The sequence below is a fragment of the Rhododendron vialii genome, chromosome 1a (genome assembly GCF_030253575.1).
Source record: "Rhododendron vialii isolate Sample 1 chromosome 1a, ASM3025357v1".
Classification (NCBI taxonomy): domain Eukaryota; kingdom Viridiplantae; phylum Streptophyta; class Magnoliopsida; order Ericales; family Ericaceae; genus Rhododendron; species Rhododendron vialii.
The window spans coordinates 3,768,947-3,793,770 of NC_080557.1; the positions used below are offsets into that span (position 1 = coordinate 3,768,947).

Here is a 24,824-nt window from a genome sequence, read left to right on the forward strand (position 1 = left end):
TCCGCTACAGTTTTTATAATTTTTAAGTACTTTTTTTTTTGTTTTACAAGGCAAATTATTCTCTTAAAATATATTATTACCTTTAATTCAAAAAATATGTATTTATTTTGCTACTTTGGAAAGGAAAATAAGAATCCTTGTTCCACTAAGTAAGGCTGCTAAATGAACCAAACTGCTCGAGCTTGGCTCAAATTTCGACGTGTTCAAACTTGTTTATAAAAAATATAAGTCAAGCTCAATCACGTTTTTTCGTTTGTTTATGAATTCAAGCCAAACTTGAATATGCGGATGTTTGACTCAATAAATTCGTGAACAAATGAGTCATTCTGTAAATAATAAATATATAAAGGTACGTTAATAAATATTCCAAAATATGATACTATTTGAGTTACATTCATTGTAGATATGTCAAAAGTTTTATCTAGTACTGTTACATCAAAAAGAAAACCTCCTAGGTGAGATATAATTCTTCCCTGGAGCAATTCAAACGAGATTTGAGCAAATTTGAGGCTGCTATCACATTCTTCTAGCTAGGGTTTTCTCAACAAAGATTAGAGAGGTAATTAAGTGGTAACATACTTCATCTTCCCTTCTTCCATTTAAACTCTATGTAGCTTGTTTTTTTCTAGGTAATTGTTCTTCCTAAAAGCTTGAAACTTCGTGAGTCCAAGCTCATGCTTGGAAGCTCGAAATTAGCTTGTATATTTCACAAGCCAAGCAAGGCCGGCTCATAAGTTTTGGAGGTCGGAAGCGAATCTCTTAAATGAGGCTTCCCTATATTTTTCATACAAAAGTTGGCCTACAAAGAGTTTCATAAAAAATCATTACAAAAGATTTACCATTACAAAATATGAGCATATAGTTATCCCCAAAAAATGCAACTATTACAATATCTCAAAATCCATCCTTTGAAAATCAATCTTCTCAATTTTGTTCCATGCATTGTCAATTCAATTCCATTCCATTGTCTATTCCATTCTATCAAACCAAACATACCCTAATGGGTTATGGCTTATGGGAGTTGATAATCATGTATTCCACCGTTGGGCCTATTTTGTGTAAAGAAGGCTTGGAACAATTTTCTTTTGGGGCTATATATATATATATATATATATATATATATATATAGAGGAATTTTCAAGTAAGGGATCCCTCATTTTGTTAAAATGAGGGACTTTCATTTCCCGATCAAATTCTGAAGATCCGAACCGTTCAATGTGTGCAGAACGTAATTTTAAGGGTTCCCACGAGAAATCAGCAAAAAAAATGACCGGGAAGGTCGTCATCTGAGCAGTTTTTTTTAACCGTTCAATGAAAACTGCTCGGATGAAGCCCTTCCCGGTCATTTTTTTTGCTGATTTCTTGCGTGGACCCTTAAAATCACGTTCTGATCACTTTGAGCGGCTCGGATCATCGAAATTCAATCGGAAAGGGGAGTCCCGCATTTTAATAAAATGAGGGATCCCTCACCGGAACCTACTATATATATATATATATATATGGGGTTCTAGAATTTTTTAGGCCCTCATTTTTAGCCTTTTTTTGGGGCTCGAAGAGCATGCTTCTCTTGCTTATCCTCTAAGCTGGCCCTGAACCCAAGCCCAAGTTTCTTATGAACACAAAACTTCAAACGCAAGCCAAGCTTGAACAATTAGTCTCAAAAAGTTCTCAAGCTCAAGCCAAGCTTGAACATTGGTAACAAGGAGTCAAGTCAAGCCTCAACAATACTATGTTTAGCTTGTTTGGCTCGATTAGCACCCCTACCACTAAGGGTTCTTAAGAAATAAGTACTTTTTAGGTGTGTCATTTTTTATTGCTTAAATATTTCAATAGAGATCTCAAAAAATATATAATATGGATCTTATTTGATAGATTTCGATTAGTTCTATTATACAATGTTTGCAAAATCTTGAAATTTATTATAAATTGAAAGATATTAGCGATCAAAAAATAGCACAGATTTTGATATTTAGAAATAATAACGCAAAATAGAAGGTAGTAAAAAATAAGAGCTCCATTGTAATTTTGCCCATTTTAATGTTTGATGATGAATTTCAAGATCAGCTGCTTCAGTCACATCTAGTGAAACACAATAAGCAAGAGCTGCTTTGGTTAAAGAAACATCATTAAACCAATTTCCATACAAAGAAAAGAACACTAGAGTACTACCAATCGCGTTGGAAATTTTGTGTGTGTAGCATTTTTGATGCTCTTCAAAAGTGCTACGCGCACAACGGTTGTGCAAAACTCTTTGCACAACCGATCGTTATCCGTTATTATTAAGGCATGCTGCCGCCATCACCACCAACGAACTCCATCACCCCCTCCCGTCACTCCCACTCTCAATCTCCTCTCCACAACTCATTCCCATTACCCTATCGTTCACCGCCGGCAACACCACAAACCTGTAGGATTTGAATACTCTGTCCCAACGCTGATAGACTTCAAAAGTTAATACTCCCTCTGTCCCTAAATAAGTGTCTGGCGCGCAAAACTAGATTTTACAAAACATGCATATTTTTTATTAAAAAATTTTATTTTTTTTCACAATCTAATAGAACTCATTGCTATCTATTGATTTGTGAAAAAAAATTGATTTTTTTAACATAACAAATGCATATTTTTGAAGGCCTAGTTTTGCGCACCGAACACTTATTTAGAGACGGAGGGAGTATCTTGGTGTAAGTGATTTTGGTTTGTTACTACAATAAAGTGACCTTTGTTAATCGTAATCAATACCTACATGGCATACGTGTTTATCTGAATTCAAGTTAAGATGAGTTCGTCAAAAAAGAAATTAAGGAAGAAGAAATTAGAAAGAAAGTAATTGGAGAATGGCACACGTAAATCATAATAGGTTGGTTTGTTTGTGTTGCAGATTTTTTGGACTAATGTGATAAGAGTTTACTGATGTGAGAGAGTGTTATTTATATTTCTCCATTATAGTTCATTTATTGGATATTATCTTATCGGTTGAAATGTTGTTGGGTATAAGTGTGTTCTTTTTCAGGGGTTAAAGAACATAACTTGATTGGTCTGATTTATAAATCATCCACATACTAAATTCGAGGAAGATAATCAACGTGGAGGTTCTATTTCTTCGTGGAAATATATTTATTAATGAGATATCTCTCGTTTCTTGATAAGGAGATGTACCAAATTTTTATCGCGGAGAAATTTTTTTGGATTATACATTGTTCTTCATAAGGACACGAGAAAAGTATGAGAATATATAAATTTTTTGTTCCTTTTTCTGTACCAATAGATTTTCTGTACGAGAAAAGTATGAGATTAATATAGGCCAAAATTAAAAAGTTTGAGCATTTTTTTTTTTTTGATCCGCAAAGTTTGAGCATTTGGACATGGAAACCTGGGGAATGGGGACATGGTCGAAGTATTGAATTGGGCCTTAGATAAGAGTGTATGACGATTCGTACAAGCCCGGAGATTCATTTTGCAAGTCCACCTCATTGACTGGGTTCAATGTGGGCTCTGTAGTGGGCTCACAGTGCAATACTGGTTTAGTCCAATTTTTTTTTTTAGGGGAAAATGACGGCTCAAGTCGTGTTTTGATAATTAGTACCCGTCAAAAATATTTTCAACATTAACAAATATTCTTAGCATGTTCTTAATGGGTATTAATTATCAAAACACGTCATTGGCCGTCATTTTCCCATTTTTCAGTTAGCTAGAGACAACTAACTATCGAAGGTTAGTTTTTTAATTTTTTTTGGTAGCTTACTATCTAAGGTTAGTATATATGTTCAAAAAAATAGGGGTTTTTTTTTAAAAAATTAAATGAACTCATCACATCTTTTGTTATGATGGGTTTTTAAAAAAAAAAAAATTATTGGACAACTTTTTCCAAAAAAAAAAAACATGCTATAGACGCATATGGAGAAACACAAATGCGGGTATAGGCGTGTTCTGGATCAATTGATATGCCTGGATCCTGTGTGTACTCTGTTTGACTTACGTGAATCCAACAATTCTGAACAGAGATGCATTCTCTACTTATTTTTGTGACATTACTCCTTTCTTTACTTGTGTCTCCTTTCTGTAATTGTTACTTTATAGAAAATTAAAATAACACTACTAGACAAAATCCCTGAAGTCGCAACTGCAAGATGACGGTGGCCATGGATCACCAAATTTTTGCCAAAAGATAGTGCATCCACTTCGGTAGAATACTAAAATCAATTCAGAATGACGAAGTAATCATTTTAGGCTCAATTTCTTCAATCCGAATGAAATATGATTTGATAATGCCATATTTTAATTCGACTATAAAGCTACATAAGCGTTTTAACTTATGATTTTGACTTCGGCATCTAATAATAGTACCATTGCTGAATACAGGAAGAGGATTAATAGTAAATTTAGTAACTCAAAAGTAACACCACCAAATAGAAATGGAGGCGGGGGAGCTGCTGTCCTTTTAAGGGGCAGCAGCCTGCTGTTCCGACCGATCGGGACTCGCTCCGGTCTTGATCCGATGATCAGTAACGTTCACTTCGTAGAGCTCGTCAGGTTGAAAAGCGTAACAAAAATTAGCTCGATCGGATATCATTAAGTGTCTGATCGGAACACATAACTTGCCAATAATGGGTTCCAGTGAATTTGATCCAGTGTTTCGGATCTATTCTTTTCAAGATAAAATAATTCCGATAAGACACTTAATGATATCCAATCGATCTAATTTTTCACCCTCTTGAGTGTGCAAAGATTAGGAGAGAATGAGATAAATTAGGAAAGATAAAGAGAGTGAAAGATTTCAAAGATTAGGAGAGAGAAAGGGTAGTTTAGGATTAATTATTTGAATTTGAGGATGAAAAAATAAGTTTTTAAACCCTCTAGGATGAGGACTTAAATATTTATATAGCAGAGGACCCCTATTTAAGTTCCCATTTTTTTTAAGATTAAAAATTACAAATAAGTACTTATTTTTTAAGGGGTCTTTCTAGAACGGGTCCTGACTAGATCTATTGAGCAAAAATTAGATTTCCTTGGACGTTTGCCTTTAATTGCTCATGCTCCATCCCGTGGGTAATGCTCAAAAAAAGTCCAAAAAACGGTATGCTCTTTTAACCGGTCTATGGCATGGGAAGCCGATTTTTAATTTGCAAGGATAGTTTCGAAAAGGGGTCATGGAGTTTTCAAACTAAAATCCAATTTTGAGAATATTATTTAAAATGAGGCAGGAAGCTCAAATTATACTCTTCTTATTTATGCATGCAAAATCGCACGGACTACTCTCTTTTTTTTTTAGGAGTGAAATAACAATAGGAAAAAAAAATTGAACCGGGTGAAACAATCGAAAATATTTGTTTGGTTTTGAAATTGGTTTTGATTTTGGTCCAGATAAAATTTTACAAATTAGACCCAAAATAAGACCAATCTTAATGATTCAATTTTGCCCATATATAGTTGTAGAAGTAAGAGAATCCGCAGTGGAATAATCAAAAGTTACCACATCGTCTTTTGGTTATTCATTTAAGAGGTTGCTAAGGTTAGCAATGTAGATGTCAACAATGACATAATCAAAATTGAATAATCAAAACTTACAATATTACCTTTTCAACCTATAAAAATCTAGAAATTGTCACCATATAAAAAAAAATTTTAAAATAATTTTTAAACTAATAAAAACAGGTAATTAGAAATTGAAAATAATTTTTTGAAAAAACCACTTTTTGAAAAAGTTTTATAAAAATAAAAAATTTTGAAAAAAAAAGATTAGTTTTAAAAAATATTTTTTAATAAAAATTTACTGTTTTCGCAAAAAAAAAAACAAAAACTTCTTTTAAAAATATGAGAGAGAGAGAGAGAGAGAGAGAGAGAGAGAGAGAGAGAGAGAGAGAGAAGAAGGTTTGGTTATTGGCAAATGTTACTAATTTTGATTATCTAATGGCCAAAATTTGATGAGTTGCTATGAGATTGTTAAATTTGGTTATGTCATTGCGAGCACTTTTATGAGAAAACATTGCTAACTTTAGCAATTCTATGGTTTTGGTTATTTCATTGTAGATGCTCTAAGGGCTAGTTCCATAACAACTTTTTAAAAATTAAGTATTTATTTTATATTTTCAAACTAAAAAATAATGTAAATAAAATTGTTTTTTGATTTTTCTGCATCGTATAAAAGATCTCATCGAGATCTTTTAAATAAAATCCATATTGCATATTTTTATATTTCAATAAGTCCATTATTATAAACTTGAAATTATCTTCTTAAAAAATAAGTACTTATTTTCTGTTCTGGAACAGATATTTTCACAATTTTTTACTTTTTATACATGAAATATCGAGTGAAATCACATTTACGAATAGTGAATGGTCAAATGCGTCGTGGAGTCATACTATTACAATCCTGTTAGAGCCTTTTTAGGTTTCTTTTCGGATTGATGTTGATTAAAAAAAATGTTTACTAAAAAAGCTCGAGTTAGATATCTGAGCTAGTTCTTTCAACAAGCCAAGCTCGAGTAAGCTGGAGCTCGACTCACCATCTCACCGAACTTATATCTAACACTTAAAAATCCTAATATTTGGACATTTTGGCTAGTTTTTGTTCCTCTTTTCTTTCTAAGAAGGAGTCAAAACAACTAGTACAGAAAATCCATTTGTACATTTCTTCTCCTACAATTTTAATTACAGGATTGCAAACAAAAATGTACAATTTTAATCATTCCCCTAAAGAAAATGTTGTTTTAATCCTTGGGAATTGAGTTGGAGATGGTCTTAGGGCCAAGAAACTCTCGGGCCAGGCCTACCACCAATTTGGCCCGAAGATTGACCCTAAGCTCGATTCCATAGCGTGGGCATGGCCTGGTCTTTCCTGGATCATGGACTGGGCTTGTGCCCCACAAGTTCGGGGAGGGTCCAGTCTAGTTTTATTAATAATGTTCAGTCTGGTTTAGTTTTGGGTCGTTGTGGACTTCTCCGAGACCCACAACAACGATCGAAATTATTTATGTTGTAGAATTTATCGAGTATGTCATCCACCTTTAATGTATTAGGCCATGCTATGTTTCTTTTTCTTTTTCTTTTTTTTGTCCTATTAGTATATTACCAATAGTTTCGTTCTATTACCCTTGTTTTGCTGGGGAAAAAAAATACTGGCGAGACCCATTTGGTTCTTTCCCATTGATGTATTATTATATTAGCAGAGAGAAGTAATTCTAACAGAAGTAAAATAATAAACATACTTTTTCCAAAAAAAAAAGTTCCGTACGCTTATGTTCACTAACTAAACTTTTCTTTTCTTTTTCTTTTTTTTTTTGTGTATTTTTTTTCCTTTTTCCTAAATCTTTGTTAAATTCGAGTGATATTTTTTGGATTAATCATCTATCTCATTGAGAGGAGTCTAAAAAATCCAAAATTATGACCGAAAGCCAAAAAAAAAAAAAAAGAAACGAAAAATATATCCAACAATCGTCTTATTTGTCTAAAGTGCTATCTTATTTAACTACTTCTACAGTTTCCTAGAAGACATTTTTTATGACAACTGCCAATAAATTCGTAGGGGAAATTTTTGATGTCAACTAACAATAAATTCGTGGGGAATATTGCCAACAAATTCGTAGGGGAAATTTTTGATGAATGCCTAGGGGAATGCTGCCAACAGAAAGTCCACAGCCACCGCACCAAAATGCGGTGGCCGGCTATTGCACGTCATGTGGGGCTCATTCCGGGTCTCGATGATCTGATCCATTCAATAATTTTTTTTTTAAAAATCGAGTCGTCGGGAAACATTAGCTCGATGCGATATGTGTAGAAACTCGAATCAAGCTTCTCATCTTTCTATATACCACAAAACCAATCTTTTCAATTTTTTTTCGATTTTCCAATGATAAAAAGTTTGATCTGAGCATCTACACATATCCGATTGAACTAATATTCGACGATGCCCACTCAAACTTTTAAAAAAAATTATTGAACTGATCGGATCATCCGTGCGGCACCCGTGAGCCCTACACAACATACGGTGGCTATAGCACTGCCAATAAATTCCTAGAATTCCGACAACGAAATCCTAAGGGGAAATTTTTGTTCAATCCTTTGAATACTGATCTTTTTTTTTTTTCTGGAAAAATAAGAAAGATATTATTTAAAAGGAACAATGGTCTGAAGACCTAACATCAGCAAAGGGCAAGATTAGCTAGATAATGGGGGACAGAACCCCCCAATTCTCTAATCTAACACCTAATAGGGATTGCTTAGCCAACGAATGAGCTACCCTATTATAAGACCGTTTAACATATTTAAAACGTCGAGAGAAAAATAATGGAAGAAGCTCTAAACAATCCAAGAAAATAGAGCTACAATCGGAGAATGATTTCCCTGCTTGAATGAGTGGTTGAACAATCTAAAGAGAGTCGCCTTCAATAATAATGCTAGAAAAGCTTTTGTTCGCAGTAATAACTTCATGAAAACCCAACGCTCCAGCAACTCTCGGGAAGAAAAAACCAAGGAATGGAATAGATACCGTACCCAAGATATAGCCTAGATGATCCCGAGCCGCAATCCCAACACCAACAAGACCATTTTTCCTACCAACAGCGCCATCAACATTGAATTAATAACACCGGCAGGCGGCAAATGCCATAAGGAGGAGATGTCTCTGACAAATCCCAAATGTATGGTAAATGCTTGGGCCATGTCAATTTGTCACATCTCAACCACACTCTCTTACATACATATGGGTTTCTAACGAGTCTCAAACATTTACTGTGAAATTTTTACACATGTATTTGAGAGAGGTGTGGTTAGGGGGACCCGGGGGCTCTACTGCCCCAGGGGCGCAGGAGCCCCTATCCACACCCCAAAACGTTGCCGTTTTGGTTAAATAAAAAATCCCAACCACCGATTTGCAATCCTATGGAGCAGAAACGTGATTATGAGAGCTTTAAAGACAAAATTTGATTATGTCTCTTTAGGATAATATGATCAGAATAGTAAGATCTTCACACCCGTTCAAACAAATTAAAAATTGGACCATTTAATTTTTTAACCATATTTTTTAATATATAAAAGGTCTCAAAAAATTAGTGCTCAAATTTTCACTCCGTTTGAATCGGTGCAAAGATTTTATTATTCTTATCATATTATTCTAAAGGGTCGTAATTCATTTTTATCTCTAGGGCTCTCATATTAAGTATATATTTTCTTTATTTAAGACCATATGGAGCAGAAATGTGATTATGAGAGCCCTAGAGATAAAAATGAATTACGACCCTTTAGAGTAATATGATAAGAATAACAAGATCTTTGCACCGATTCAAACGGGGTGAAAATTTGGGCACTAAGTTTTTGAGACCGTTTATATATTAAAAAATATGATTACAAAATTAAATGGTCAAATTTTTAGTCTGTTTGAACGGGTGTGAAGATCTTACTATTCTGATCATATTATTCTAAAGAGACATAATCAAAATTTGTCTCTAAGGCTTTCATAATCACGTTTTTGCTTCATAGGATTGTAAATCGATGGTTAGGATTTTTTATTTAACCAAAACGGCAACGTTTTGGCGTGTGGGTAAGGGCTCCTGCGCCACTGGAGCAGCAGAGCGTGCAGGAGCCCCCGGGTCTGTGGTTAGGGTGTGTGACATATTGATGTGTCCCTAGCATTCCCCATATGAGTAGAAATGAATTGAAAGTCCGAAATGAGCGGTGCTACAGTTCCTGAAGGAAAGGATCCCGACAGCGCGCCGGGCCCACTCAGACCACCGGACGACTGATCTGAGCCGTCCAAAAATTCTTTAAAAAAAACTGAGTGGGCCAATGATAGAATCAATGGCCTCCGATGTGTATAGGTGGCTGATCCAAATACTCCATTTTTTTTTATATTTAGGCCCACTCAATTTTCTTTTTAGAATTTTTAGACTATTCGAATTATATACAAAAATTAGAGTGTATAGATCGGTCACCTACATATATTGGATGCCATTGATTCTCGTATTGACTTACTCGATTTTTTTATAAAATTTTTGAATGACTCGAATAAGCCGTTCGGTGGTCGAAATGAGCCGGTGCGCCATTGGAATCCGGTCGGGAACCTTAGACTTTTTGATTTGGAATATTGTTGTCCAAAAAGTAAGAATCTTGGATCAGATGGCATCTTTTCAGATGGCATAATTACTAGTACGGTACGGTACGGTACGGTCCTGTCAAATAAATCTCTGTCCGATTGGTACCCATAGTCAAAGAAAACACCTTTTTTTTCTTTTTCTTTTTTTATCTTCGACCAACCACCTAGGTCACATCAAATAGTAGTCGTCTGTTGGGCCTCCTTCACATCACATAATAATAGTAGGGCAAACTTTAAGAATAGGAAAGTACAACATTTAAATGTATTAAATTCCTCCATTAGTTGTCCTTTCTCTGAAACTTTTTATACGTTTTTTACTTTAATTGTAAAAGACCATTTTACCCTGAAACCATTTGTTATTGTTTTGCTTCCTCTAACTAAACCAGGACGCCAGTTTTTTTTTTTTTTTTTTTTAACACCACATTTACTTCTCAGTTCACATTACTATAGGCTAATTGATGTTGCCACTCCATTTTTTATAACTCAGATGTTCGAGCCAGCTTATGTGCACTTCGACTAAGTTTTTAGAACCAACGTCACTGTTCATTTGTGGGAGTCCCAATTAAAGTTAGAGCAAATTTCTGTATAGACTGGCCCTATAGGAGTTAATAATATCTGAGAGCTAGGTTTCGAACCCGAGACTCAAATAAAAATATTACTAAATTTTACACGTACAAAAAAAAACACTAAACAATGTTCATTTTGCTTGAACCCAAAAGATATAAATACTAAGCCAAAAGGATATAAACATTTCTTGCTTAGTCAAGGCTTCCACGCCAAAAGAAACACTGAAAATTAACAAAGAGGTGAACATGTACATACAAAATGATGTCTATCTTACTTATACCAAATACAGTACATTTACACTTACAAAAACAAATGTCCACCTTCTTTGAGTGCCTACCAGAGATTTCAAAAACAAATGTTCTTCTTTGAGTGCCTCCTAGAGATTTCATGTAGCGAAATAACTCCAAGCTAAACTCTGTAATGTAGCAAAATGACTCCAAGCAAAACTCTGTAGTCTCCAAAATAATTCAACCATAACCAAGTTGAAGACAAAAGAACTCCACCAGTGGTCCAGTAGATGTTCCAAGAGCAAAAGGCAAAATAACTCCACCAACTTCCTTGTGTACCACTGTGACAAATAAGAAGGCAAAGAAATAAGCACATTCATCTCACCAATGCAACCTAAAGTATGAAAAAGATAAAGTAAATATAGTTATTACCTAGTATTTCAAAGAAAACACAGGATTCAGGCCCACATCACTTGAGGTTATCTTCTTTTTTTTCCTTTGTGAATCAGCGGCATGTTCAATATTTTCCTTTTCTGGGCATGTGGTGATATTATGGCCAACCTTCTTGCACCATCCACAACTCCTAGCTACTTTTCTTGTTTCTCTTCCAGTTTGCAATCGCTTTGTCTTGGGACGCCCTTTGGTTATCGAAACCGGAGGACAATGGACATCACCGATTGGTTTATTCACTAAAATTTCCTCGTCCAACCTTTGTGATCCTTCCCCACTTTGTGTTACTTCATCACTTTGGGATACTTCACGACACCAACGTGAAGGTAAATAGAGAGATGGAATTCTATAGCAATCCTTGTGAAGAAATACACTTAGTATGTGACGACAAAGTATGCCCCAAAATTCAAAATGCTTACAAGTACATGTACTCGTCTCACCATCCCAAAACACAATGCGAATTTTGCCCTTTGTATCTTCGTGATGCTTGATTACAAATTCACAACCATGGTTGCGTACTAATGAATATAAAGTTGCTCTCCCAAATTGCTCTTGAAACTTCTCAAAACAAAACGGTGTAAGAACACCACAAGCTTGCTCTTCCAACGGCGACATTGTTCTTAAAGTAGAACCTCTATACTTTTGCAACATTGTGTTATGCAATTGCCGTTGTTGGATATTTTCAATAGCAAGATCAACCTAAACAATGGAGCATAATCATTATTGAAAGTATCACAAAAATTAAAAAGAACCTCAAGAAACTAATGATACTAACTTGCTTAACAAATTGGTCCAAATTTGTATGAGAGCTAATGAATCTCTTTACATACGCATTTATACTCTCTGATCTTCCAGTGGTAGTCATTCCTCCAAAGAAATAATTGTGAAGGTAAGCTGGCACCCAATAATGCTTAATTTCATACAACTCGGTGATATGCTTGTTGTTATGCAAATCATACTTTGCAACCACTTGGGGCCACTGATGCTCAAACTCTTCAGGTGTGTCTACGTGATATAACTTGTAAAAATCAGCACACCAATCTTGATATTGACCTCTAAGAATAGCTGTAAACCAACCTTGCTAGTAATGTGCCAAATGCAAAAGCTATGTTTTGTGGTTGGAAATTCTTTGGCAATTGCTTCAGTCATCCATGGGTCTTGATCGGTTAGGATGGTCTTTGGATGCTTCTTCATTAAAGATACAAAAGTCTACATTAATTGACGATCAATGAGTTATATATTCAAAAAATAGGAGAACAAATAAGCTGAAAAGATATGTATTACAAGAGAAACAAGTAACCATTACCTTCATCAACCAACGAAAAGAACTTGTTTTCTCATTTCAAAGCAAAGCACACCCAAAGAGTATTGTCTTCCCATGATTATCGATACCCACAAAAATACCAAAAGGCATTTGGTATCTGTTAACTTTATAAGTAGTGTCAAAGACAACCACATCTCCGTATTTTTGGTACCAATCGAAACAATGGGATGGAGACCAAAAAATATGCTCTAACTTTCTTTGCTCATCAACAGTAAAAGAATATTGAAACCTGACATTCTCTTCTTTTGCAATTCTACAATGCTTTAGAAGATCTTCCGCATCATTGGCCCCGTGCTTCTTTCCGATTTTAGTAAAAAGGTTTCGAACATCTTTCTCAAAAAAGGGAAGATAACCGTGATCGATACCCTTTTCAAGTTCCATAACACGCATTATCTGTGTAACTGCAAGACCACCTTTTTTTAATAAAAGAATACGATCTTCATCCTTCTTAACAATTTTTCTATTAGCCGGAAGAAACCGAACTTCCAATGGAGTCAACAACTCATGATTGTGTTCTTTAACAACCTCAGTGACTTGCCATTCTTGAGGGAAGATATCAAAAGATTTTCTTAAAGTGATACGCATCCGAGCTTTGCATCCACATCTAACGGATTTTCTGTTTCGTTGCTCCTTGGATGGATCACAAAGTTTCAAAGGCGCTTTCCCTTCGCATTGACAACAAAAATCACGCCTTCGTATTTCTCCATTTTTCTTTTCTGTGCGATCTTTTCGAATCGAAAATCTATTTGCACACGCATATTTCTTATAGAAAACGAAAGCTTCTTCTTCACTAAGAAAACATTGACCAATGAAAGGATGAAAATTATTTGCTCCTAGATCATTTTTCTTTTTCCCAAATTCAGTAAGCTCAATATATTCATGAAAGTGCACTTGACCACCAATTTCTTTCGGGTACTCATCAAGTTCTATCACCCATTCTTCATCAATAGGAAGCTGATTTAAATCAATGCCCAATAATGGTTCATCCATTTTCCTACAATTAAAGATACAATGTCACCAAAAAAATTAAAAAATGCATCAAACATTTAGCAACCAAAAATAGGATTTAGGTTCAGAACATGTTTACAAGAATACATTACAGAATTGGACTTTAGCTGAAATGAAATTGGAAAAAGGGATATACATTTTAAGCACAGCATGAATCAAATCACATTTAAGTTGCCTCCAAGTTTAAATCAAATCACATTTAAGTTGTCCCAATTTTCTGAGGTTGAAATATGGCAGCAACAAAATATTTTTCGACATAATAAATTTTCCAAAAGAAATGTAAAATAGAGACAACACTGCAGATCAAATAAAGAGAGATAAAACTCACCTTCAAATCTCACCAGGTCTTCTTCAAGGGAAAAATGGGAGGTGGGTTAAAATGGCAGGAGTGAAAAGTAAAGAAGAAAAGTAGAAAGAGAATGGTTGTACGCATCCTTTCCTAAAAACAAAAGGAAAGGACAAATTGGAGGGAAAATGCCCGCCACATCTAAAATAGGAACCTTATTTGTTACTCCTCTGTCCCTTTTTAAGTGTACTGCTTCGTAATTTCAATTTATTAAAAAGACATCATCATTATACCTTTCACATCAACTTTTTTCTCCACTTTCCCTACTTACCCATCATCATTACATTTTTACTCACTTACTTTTTAAAAAGAAATCTACTTTTAAGGATAAAATAGACAATATACCAACTTTTACCCACTAACTTTACAAAATGGACACTTATTAAGGGATAGCCCAAAATGAAATACTGGACTCTAAAAAAGGAACAGAGGGAGTATTAGCTAAAAAAGTTAGGGTTAAAATTGTCCATTTAACTATGTATCTTTTTCTCTGGATCAGTCAGAAAACGTTTTCAGAAAAGTTGGTCAAATGGGCCCACTAATCCTCCGCCAAACTGCGGAGATTAGCATTTGCCTTTCTGCCTAATAGTAGTGTTTAGTACTCGCAAGTCAAGATATAATAGTCATCCATTCAATTCTAACCGGTTAAAAAATAAATTATATTTTTAAATTCATATTAAATTTTATATTTAATATTAATTTTATTTAATAGATGTCAATTAATCCTATAAGATAATATTTTTAAAATTACATAAAATATTATAAATTATAATATATAATCGTTTGTAAAATTGTACGAACTCTAAAAAAGAATTATTATATCCGGCCGGAGAGAGCATTTAATTATTGTTTCGACAAATATGCTTTGACATATGCATCCATTGTTATCCACTGAAACTATCTTCTCTATAGCTACTACTTTCTACATATCATGGACAATTCAATTCATTCTTGGCACCCCCATCTTCCACTGATCGTATTACGTGGAGATACATTGTGAGATTTACGGACTTTCTTCTTGGAGTCGTATTTAGCCGCTAAAATCTACACGAAGGGAGGCAAAAATAATGGAAAAAAATTATCAAATATGTCCACATCAGCATATGTCAACATCAACCACATGTTTATATGTTATCCACGCAAAGAGCTGAGAGCAAATTAGTAAAAATATCTTTGAAAATGGTCTAGGTGGGATAGCGCGACAAAAGAGGGTCTGCATGGAACCCCAACAAAAAAACAAGATGGACCGGTAACTTCCTACTGAAATTTTCCATATACTCCCTCCGTCCGGATTTAATTGTCCTTAGCTCTATTCTAACTGGCTAAAAAACAGGTTATATCTTTAAATCCGTAATGAATTTCATATCGAATATGGATCTTATTTGATAGATTTTGATTAGTTCTATAATACAATGTTTTAAAAATCACATAAGACATTATAAATTAGAAGATATAATCGATTGAAAAATGACACGAACTCCAAAAAAGGACTACGTATTAAATTCGGACGGAAGGAGTAATTTTTTTTTTTTTGTTTTTGTTTTTTGAAGGTACACCGAGCTATAGTCCAAGGCAGTCCTAACATGCTTCCGCCTTTGTTCCCATTGTTCAGAACTACAAAATAACTGACCCCGTTCCAGAAACCCAAATAAGTACTTAAAAAATTAGGATCTATTTTCAAATTTAAAAATAATAGGCTTACGAAAATAATTTTTCAATTTTTTTTGCAGGGTTGAAGATCCATAGTGCATATTTTTTGATTTTAGTAAGCCTATTATTTTTAAGCCTGAAAATTATAAATAAATACTTATTTTTTAAGGGGCCTTTCTGAAAATGCTCTTAATTAAGTCATCGATACCCAATCTTGAAAATGGACCTAAACAACATAAAAGGAGATCAAGATTTTCCACTCAACTAGTATTAATGATGAAGTCAAGATTCTAAGCCAGAATTATATGGGTCCTTCTAGATTGAAATCTACACACTAATAGTTCAAAAAATTTCGTAACATGCTTGATCGTCAAAACCTTGATATTTTACCTAGAGAAAGTGCGGACCCATATAATTCTGAGGGAGGAAGGAAAAAAAATGTATATGGTGTTCTACCTACTAACATGAGGAAGCAACGAAAATAATACCTATGTGCGAGATATTGAAGAATGATCCGATCGATTAATTCGGATTGGCAATTTTTTGTTTTGCGACATGTAACATGCCATGCAATTTCTTCGTTCACAGCTCATAACTTCCAACGTTACGGTAGATTTTCATTAGAACCCGAAAAATAAAAAAAGAAATTACATACATGGGATCGATAAATATGGCAGAGACATTGGTGGGAATGAACATAATTACATCGGTAAATATATGTTTATCCTATGAGACACGATCAAATTTCAAAACGACAGAAATGGGAGAAGATTTATAAACTTGGAAATTATAATATCTTGTCTTTTCGGGTCAGACCCATGTGATCTAGTTTTGTATTTTTTGGGGCCTGGCCCGTTTGGGAGTGTTTGGCTTGGTCCAAACAGTTTTTTCTTTTCTTTTCATCCAACCCGCGGTTGGATTTTCCTTCACATTTTCTCATCTTGATGTACCATGTGTCAAGATTTTTGAATTAAACTTTTTTGCCTATGAAAAAACAAAAAAAAAAACCCAATATATCCGGACATTGATTGAATCACTAGAAGTTCTTTTGAATCATTCAAATACTTTCACTGTAATACCCCGATTTTCTACGGAATTTTGGAAGCATTAACTCTAAAATATGCTGAATTTTTACAAACTACTAGGCCATTATCTGTACTTATACAAAAATTTATGTACATTTTATTTAAAAATAACTCCAGAGCGACTCTAGTTTTGACATGGATTCCAAGCAACGTTGGCCCAGCCTCCATTCTAGGGTCTCACTTGTATCAACTGCTCCACTGTAGAATCCTGCATGCTCTAGCAAATTGAATGCCAAAGTAATCGATTTGTCGGGATACAAACGTATATTGAGTGATAGACCACCAAATAGAAATCCTAAAACCCAATACCACAATATGCAATTTCAATGAAATAACACAAAATTATACAACAATTACAATACACAGTCACAAGCAGCATTTTATGAATTTATCTTGTATTTAAACAGCTTCTACGATTCTTCTCTATCGAGAATCTTTTCCTCCCAATATTTCCAACTATGACCGTCCCATGATTAAATTCCCTCATGTTGTCCTGCAAACTATAGTCATTAACTAAATGACTAATCAAAAGGTGATGTGATAACCTTTGGTTGTCCAATTTCGGTTAGTCCATTGTGGATGCTCTCAGAAATGGTACCAATAAAGGCCAAAGTTAAAGATACTTTTTTTTTTAAAAAAGATTTAGTTTAATTGGATAACTGAAAGTAAAGATAGAGATCGCAAAAATTAATTGGAGTTTGAATTAATGTTCTCGTTAAATTCACTTTCTGAACACATAAAATGTTGTTTTAATTCTTCAAAAAAAATAAAAGGGTTGGAAATGCTCTTAAGGCCGAGAAACTCACGGGCCAGGCATGCCTAGTCGATTCCCAAGCGTGGATTGGAGTTAGGAAAATTGGGCTTGTCTTTCCTGGCCCGTGGACTGGGCTCGTACCCTGCAAGTTGGGCCTTAATCCCGAAAACCCCAAAATGCTCGTCTAGTACTTGTCCACGTTCACTGTACGGAGAACGTATCTAAAAAAGGGGGACTTTAATGCGTAAAAGCATAAAAATTTGACGGTATCCGATAAAGGTCATCATTCGGCCCGAAGGCCTGCCCTAAGCCCGCCCAGTCCATCGGACTTTTACCCGGCCCGAGCCCGTGAAACGGACGGGCCGGCCTGGCCCATAATTTGTAATGGGCGGGCTCGAGCTTATAAATTTTTACCCGGTCCGGCCCGGTAGCCCGCCTGTGTTACCCGTCCAAAAGCCCGCCCATTAGCCCCAAATCCCACAAAATTCTTTCTTTTTTCCCTTTCCCAAGGAAATTTAAGCCCGCCCGATGGCCCGCTAGCCCGTCAATTGGGCTAACCCGCGGGCCGGGCTTGGGTTTCAATTTATAGTAGGTAGCCCGACCCGCAAAAAAGAAAAAGCCCGATCGGCCCGCCCCGTGGACGGACTTGGAGTACATTGGCGGGCTGGCCTGGCCCAGCACGGCCGATGATGACCCTTAGTATCCGGCAATCCGCGTGGCATAATCAAAACCAAGAACTTTCTAAAGAACTAAGTTTCGAATTTAGTTAGCTAAGCAAGTAAGCAACCCAAAAAAAATTCTAGGAGGTGTATATTAGGGACCGCCCATCCCATTTGTGAGCCCTCATTAGGTCACAATTGAGAAAATGGAGATTTTAGAGGCGCATCAATTTGTTACACTTTAACCACACTCCTCTTACATACATGTGGGTTCCTAAAATTTATTGTGGAATTCACACGTGGATGTGAGAAATGTGTAATTGGGATGTAACACATTGATGTGTCCCTAGCATTCTCTTGAAAAAAAGTGTTTTTGTTCTAAAATGTAGTGTATCAGCAAATCTAAATGTATTCATCCTGAGATAAATGAATTGCAATTATTTCAGAGCTGAGCAAAATATCGAGGACGAAGCCGGACATCAAGTAGAATGGATTTATCTTGGTAACCCTTTCCCTTTTGATTAGAATAATTGTATTTGAAACTCAAACTTAATTATTGTAATGACTCAATTATTGATTTTATTTAAAATAAATGTTGGATCGAATTTGTATATATTTATTTTAATTAATGTTTCCAAAAGTCAGAGCATTATAATAGATGCTTACGAGAATCGAATCCTACCCATGTACATAAGAGTATAAATGAGACACTAACTACACTCTATGACCACTCCACTTGCTGCTGATTCATGATTGACTTACCAAACATTTTGAAAATATAATAGAGTCAAAAGGAATACAAATAAACTAGGATAATGGAGAGATAACTAATTAATCACATAATCAATTAAAGTGGTAACAAAAAAGGGGTGAATACAAATAAACTAGGATCAATGGAGAGATATATAACTAATTAATCACATAATCAATTAAAGTGGTAACAAAAAAGGGGTGAGAAAAGCCTGTGGGACTCGTCGAAACATAGCGAATTGTGCTATCCTTAAAAACAATACATTCCCATTTGCATTGGGCTAGATGGCGTTATTTTCTTTTCTATGATCTTCAAACGTGCATGCCTCTGAACACTAGACTGAAGCTCACAGACCGATGACTGCCCAAGACAAAAAATTACAATTTAAAATTGTCTAAAATATGAATCATAGTAAAAAAAAAAAAAAAATCATAACAATGATGTATGGATGTAATTAAATACATATGGTTATTTTGAATTGAATTAGATGTGGTAAATTTCGTTTAGCTGGCAATTACTACAAGTATTAGTCTTTTCGTTTAGCTGGCAATTACAAGTATTAAATACATATGGTTATTTTTAAATGCAATGATTATTTGTAATGCCCTCTCATATAAAGTGAATTTTATATATGTGCAGGTTTCATCCCATGTGAGAGAAACAATACAATTAACCGTACATCAATTGTAATGAGGAATTTACAAAATCACGATACAATCATTTCAAGGTGCGTATATAAAAATAATTGGAGTGCAAAAACCAATTCGTTAATAAAGTGGGTAATGGTGACATGTGGATGCACCCTAATTCTGATAGGAAAGTTCAAACACAATTTATTAGTGATGCTTATGTATATTACTTTTAGAGTAAATTATATACACTAGCGGTATAAACATTTATTTTCTCCAAATCAATTACATTGTTTTATGTCGTCAAAATGGTGGTTTCAATTAGTAGTTTATAGCGACATGAAACAATATAATTAATTTGAAAAAAATAAGTATTTACATGACGGTGTAAATAATTTAATCTCCTTACGTATATGCCCCGTAGAGTATATCACGTAGACATGCCACACTTGTCTTTTTGCCACGCTGTTTTTTTAGTTTATTTTTTAAATTTTGTTCATGTTTTTGACTTTTTAAAATTTTCTTGGCAGACAAATTTCCAAAAATTTTGAGTTGCACCAGCCACCTTAGTCACATAATCATTTGAAATGTTTTGCGCTCTCGTTCTCAATCTTTATTTTCACAAATTTTAATTATTTGAGATGCAATTCGAAAATGCTTTCACGCTCACGTACGTGTGCACAAATTATGTGATGTAGAACACGAACATGCACAAAAATTGGTAAGCGGTTGGGCTTCCCGCTTAAAATCTATCCCCTTGAGATTTTGGAAAATGTCAAATTTCAAAGGACATGGATAATGCCACGATAACTTTTGTTCATGCCACGAATATTGCATTGATCTGACATTTCTGGAAGATAGATTGGAACTCCAAAAACAGGTCCCCATTGTATTAATTGGTGTCTTAGAAATGGAAATCCAAATCCAAGCGGACGAGTCAAGATTGTTCTATGATGGAAGCTGATGCCGAAAATGGATGAGAGATAAGAACAAGGAGAGACAATGAACAAGGAATAAGGGGAATAAGGAAAGACGATGAACAAAGGGAAGGAAATACTGGGAGTCGTACATGAGTGGATAGGGGTAAAGTTGTCACAATAGCATATGTGATCGTGTCACTAACAAAAGTTGGGGCGGGTTTATCGCCACCCATTTCAAAACGAACTGTGCTATTGGTATAGTAAGAGCTGTACAGACAGCGTGTACAGCGGGCTTTTGGGCCCGTCTCGAGTTCAACAAAGATAATTGGAACCGCTCATTTTGTTCAAAATATATTTTTTAAGATTCTTGTATAAAATCAGCTCCATCTGATATCGTGAAGGGCGTTTATGAAATGTCTATATTTGCTAAAGTGCTAGCCTAAATTTTGAAGCGAAATTGGACGTTTCGTAAACGACCTTAATGATAACGGATGGAGCTGATTTTTTATTGAGACCCCAAAAAAAATATTTTGAACAAAATGAGTGGCTCCAATTATCTTTGTTGGACTCGAGACGGACCCAAAAATGCGCTGTAGTACTGTCTGTACAACACTTGCTGTACCAGTAGCATTTTTGTTTCAAAACTAATTTAATTAGGGAAAATTAGGTTAAGGAAGCTGCTTGTCCTTTTGCGTCAAGTTGATGCACGTGTGCTTCTAGACACGTTTTAATGAGTATTATTTGTTGAGTATTAGGAGTATTTGTTTCTGCCCTCGGGCCATGAGAAAGCAATTGTCCAGTTCTTATCATGATGTCGTATGTTCGAATTCTATGAAAGTTAACGATCTCAAATTTTTGAATTACCGGGGGTTAAGTCCAATTTTTACCTTCGAGGCTATATAGTTAGAGCATCCACAGTAGTATAATCAAAACTAAAATGTTGCTAAGCTTAACAACATTTGCTCAAAAAAGAGCTCACAGTAGAATAATCAAATTTAGCAACCTCTTAGTAACTCATCAAATTTTGGCCATTTGATAATCAAAACTAATAACTTTTTGTCAATAATCAAATTTAGTTGTCTCCATATTTTCTCAATCAAATACATTATCATTACACAAAACATTCTCTCTCTTCTATTTTCAACATATTTCAATGCAAAATACTTTTAAAAAGATTTATTTTTTTTTGCAAAAACTTTTTTTTTATTAAAACTTTTTTTTCAAAAACTGTTCTTTTTAAAAAAAAAACTTTTTTCAAAAACTATTTTTTTATTCAAAAACTTTTTTTTTCTTTTTCCCGAGAACTGTTTTTTTTTTTAATCAAAGTTTTCAAAAAACTATTTTCTCTTTTTCTAATAACCTATTTTTATTAGTTTAAAACCTATTTTTAAAAAATTGTTTTCGTTCACAATTTTTAAATTTTTATAAATTGAAAATGTGATGTGACAAGTTTTGGTTATTCAAATTTGATTGTATCATTGTGGACCTCTACATTGCTAATTTTAGCAACCCCTTAAATGCATAATCAAAAGATGATATTAACTTTTGGTTATTCCATTGTGGATGCTCTTAGTTGAGGTGCGCATAAACTGGCCTGGGCACATTTTATTTTTAGAGCGCTAGAGCAGGGTTGGCTCAGGCCCACCAGGCCATCGCCTAGGGCCTCCAGTTCTGGGCCTAATATTTGGGCCCCCAAATATCGGTATATATCAAATATTGTACTCTCTCCGTTCCAAATTGGAAGACAATTTTGTATATTTGCGCCAATTTCAATTCTTTATATTTTTCAATATAAATCTCAAAAAATATATAATATGAATTTTGTTTGATAATCCACGATTAGTTCTATTATATAGAGTTTTCAAACCCCTAAAAAAAATTATTGATTGAAAAATATAAGTAATGAAAATTTCTAAAATTGTTGTCAAACCCCTGGCAGCGAGAGTCAAGTCAAACTTACAACCCTAGCTAGTAAACCTTGTTACATTACATGGCTCAGCCACTGCAGCACAAGGCAATTTTGTTCTCTATGATAGGAAAGATTTATATATAAGAGTGAACTTCCATTAAAAAATTCCTTAACTTGCTAAGTTAAGTATCTCATGAGTTTGACATTGCTCTCGATCATATTTTGATGATTCGAATCGTTCAATGCGTTTAAAACGTGATTTTAAGGGTAATCTGTAAGAGATCGGCGAAAATTATGACCGTAAATGACTTGATCCGAATAGTTTTTCATAAAAATTATGAAAAACTGTTTGAATCAAGCCCTTTCCGGTCATATTTTTTGCTGATTTCTGGCGAGAACTTTTAAAATTATATTATGATCACATTAAGCATTCAAATTATCAAAATTCGATCGGAAAAGAAGAGGTCCTTAACTTAACTCAATAAGGGAGGTCCTTAACTATAAAAAGGCCCATTTTAAAATCTCGAAAATCTTAGGGCTAAGCTTGCGCTAGAGAGATGCCATGCAAAATTACGTATCTTTGTTTGGTTTCCACCTTTAGATATTTTAATTTTTGTGGTAGGTGAAAAGAGAAATAGAATAATGAATAAATAAAGATAGAGAGAAAATAAAATTAAAAATTAAAAAAATAAGATAATGATTGAAAATAATAATAATTATAATTAAAAAAAATAAAAAATAAAAAAAAGTTAAACTTGAAAAGAACAAAGCGGTCACGTAATTTTCCATTTGCGTGGAAGAGGCGCGCTGGGGTACTTTGCGTTTACGGCCCCTTTCCACGTAAGCCAATAAATAAGTACAAGAAAGCAAACAAAGTGGTAACTCTTTTTCAATTGGGCAAATTTCACTGACCTCCCCTGAGGTTTCTGACACGAACAGAAACCTCCCCTGAGGTTTCTGAAATGACACTGCCCTCCCCTCCTTTACCCGACAATATCAAGGGACCCCCCTGCCGTTAACTTTCCGTTAGAAAATGGATGGAAAAGGTGATGTTGTACTATACTTTTTACAATACCTACACTACTCTCATCAGACTCTTTACCCCTCTCATTTATAAAATATAAAATACAAACATTTCTACACTTTGTGCTCATTTCACTTTGAGATTTTGTCCTTATTTAAAAGGATTCATATTTGTTAATTTTCTGTCAAACTCTTGTGAATTATTGGTTCGTCTTGATAAGAGAAATTGAAAAAAGTAAAAAATTAAGACTTTTACCAAATATTTTGAGAAATTCAATATTTTAGGTAAAAGTAATAAATTTATACTCTTTTGATTCCTCTCGTTGAGACAAACCAATAATCTATAAAAATTTAACGCAAAACTAGCAAATACGAAAAAAATTCAAATATGAACAAAAACCAAAAAGCCTAAAAAACCCCACAAACAAGCCCGCATGAAAAAAAAATTTGTGGGTTTATTTGTGGGATTTTTAGGCTTTTTGATTTTTGTTCATATTTGAATTTTTTTCGTATTTGTTAGTTTTGCGTTAAATTTTTATAGATTATTGGTTTGTCTCAACGAGAGGAATCAAAAGAGTATAAATTTATTACTTTTACCTAAAATATTGAATTTCTCAAAATATTTGGTAAAAGTCTTAATTTTTTACTTTTTTCAATTCCTCTTATCAAGACGAACCAATAATTCACAAGAGTTTGACAGAAAATTAACAAATATGAATCCTTTTAAATAAGGACAAAATCTCAAAGTGAAATGAGCACAAAGTGTAGAAATGTTTGTATTTTATATTTTATAAATGAGAGGGGTAAAGAGTCTGATGAGAGTAGTGTAAGTATTGTAAAAAGTATAGTACAACATCACTTTTTCCATCCATTTTCTAACGGAAAGTTAACGGCAGGGGGGTCCCTTGATATTGTCGGGTAAAGGAGGGGAGGGCAGTGTCATTTCAGAAACCTCAGGGGAGGTTTCTGTTCGTGTCAGAAACCTCAGGGGAGGTCAGTGAAATTTGCCCTTTTCAATTCAAAGACCGACATTTCTCCCAACTGACAAAGTGGTAACTCTTTTTCTTCTTCTTTTTCACTTATATACGTCACAAACTCCAAACCACGGCTATGAATTCTGAACAATATTACAGTATACTAATGAGGAGGCCTCGGTTACTATTTCACATATATGTAAGGCCCATAATCCGAAGAACCATATATATAATCAGTCCACTCTATCAACTGCAAGGCATTATTTTTTTAAAGAAAAAAAAGAATTAAGAAAGACTGATGGAAACCATTCGAGTCGACGAAATTAACAGTACTATCCGCCAACGTTTTAAGAAGTATAATAGAAAAGTAAAAATTGTGAATACCGGAACTGTACTTAAAGTAAGCGATGATATTGCTCGTATTAATGGTCTTGATGAAGTAATGTTAGGTGAATTAATAG

At 34.4% G+C, this 24,824-nt stretch overlaps 1 pseudogene; it reads right to left on the reverse strand.

Annotated features, from left to right (window-relative positions):
* Nucleotides 1-10,830: 10,830 nt before the first annotated feature.
* On the reverse strand, nt 10,831-14,102 carry LOC131303933 (protein FAR1-RELATED SEQUENCE 11-like; annotated as a pseudogene).
* Nucleotides 14,103-24,824: the final 10,722 nt, after the last annotated feature.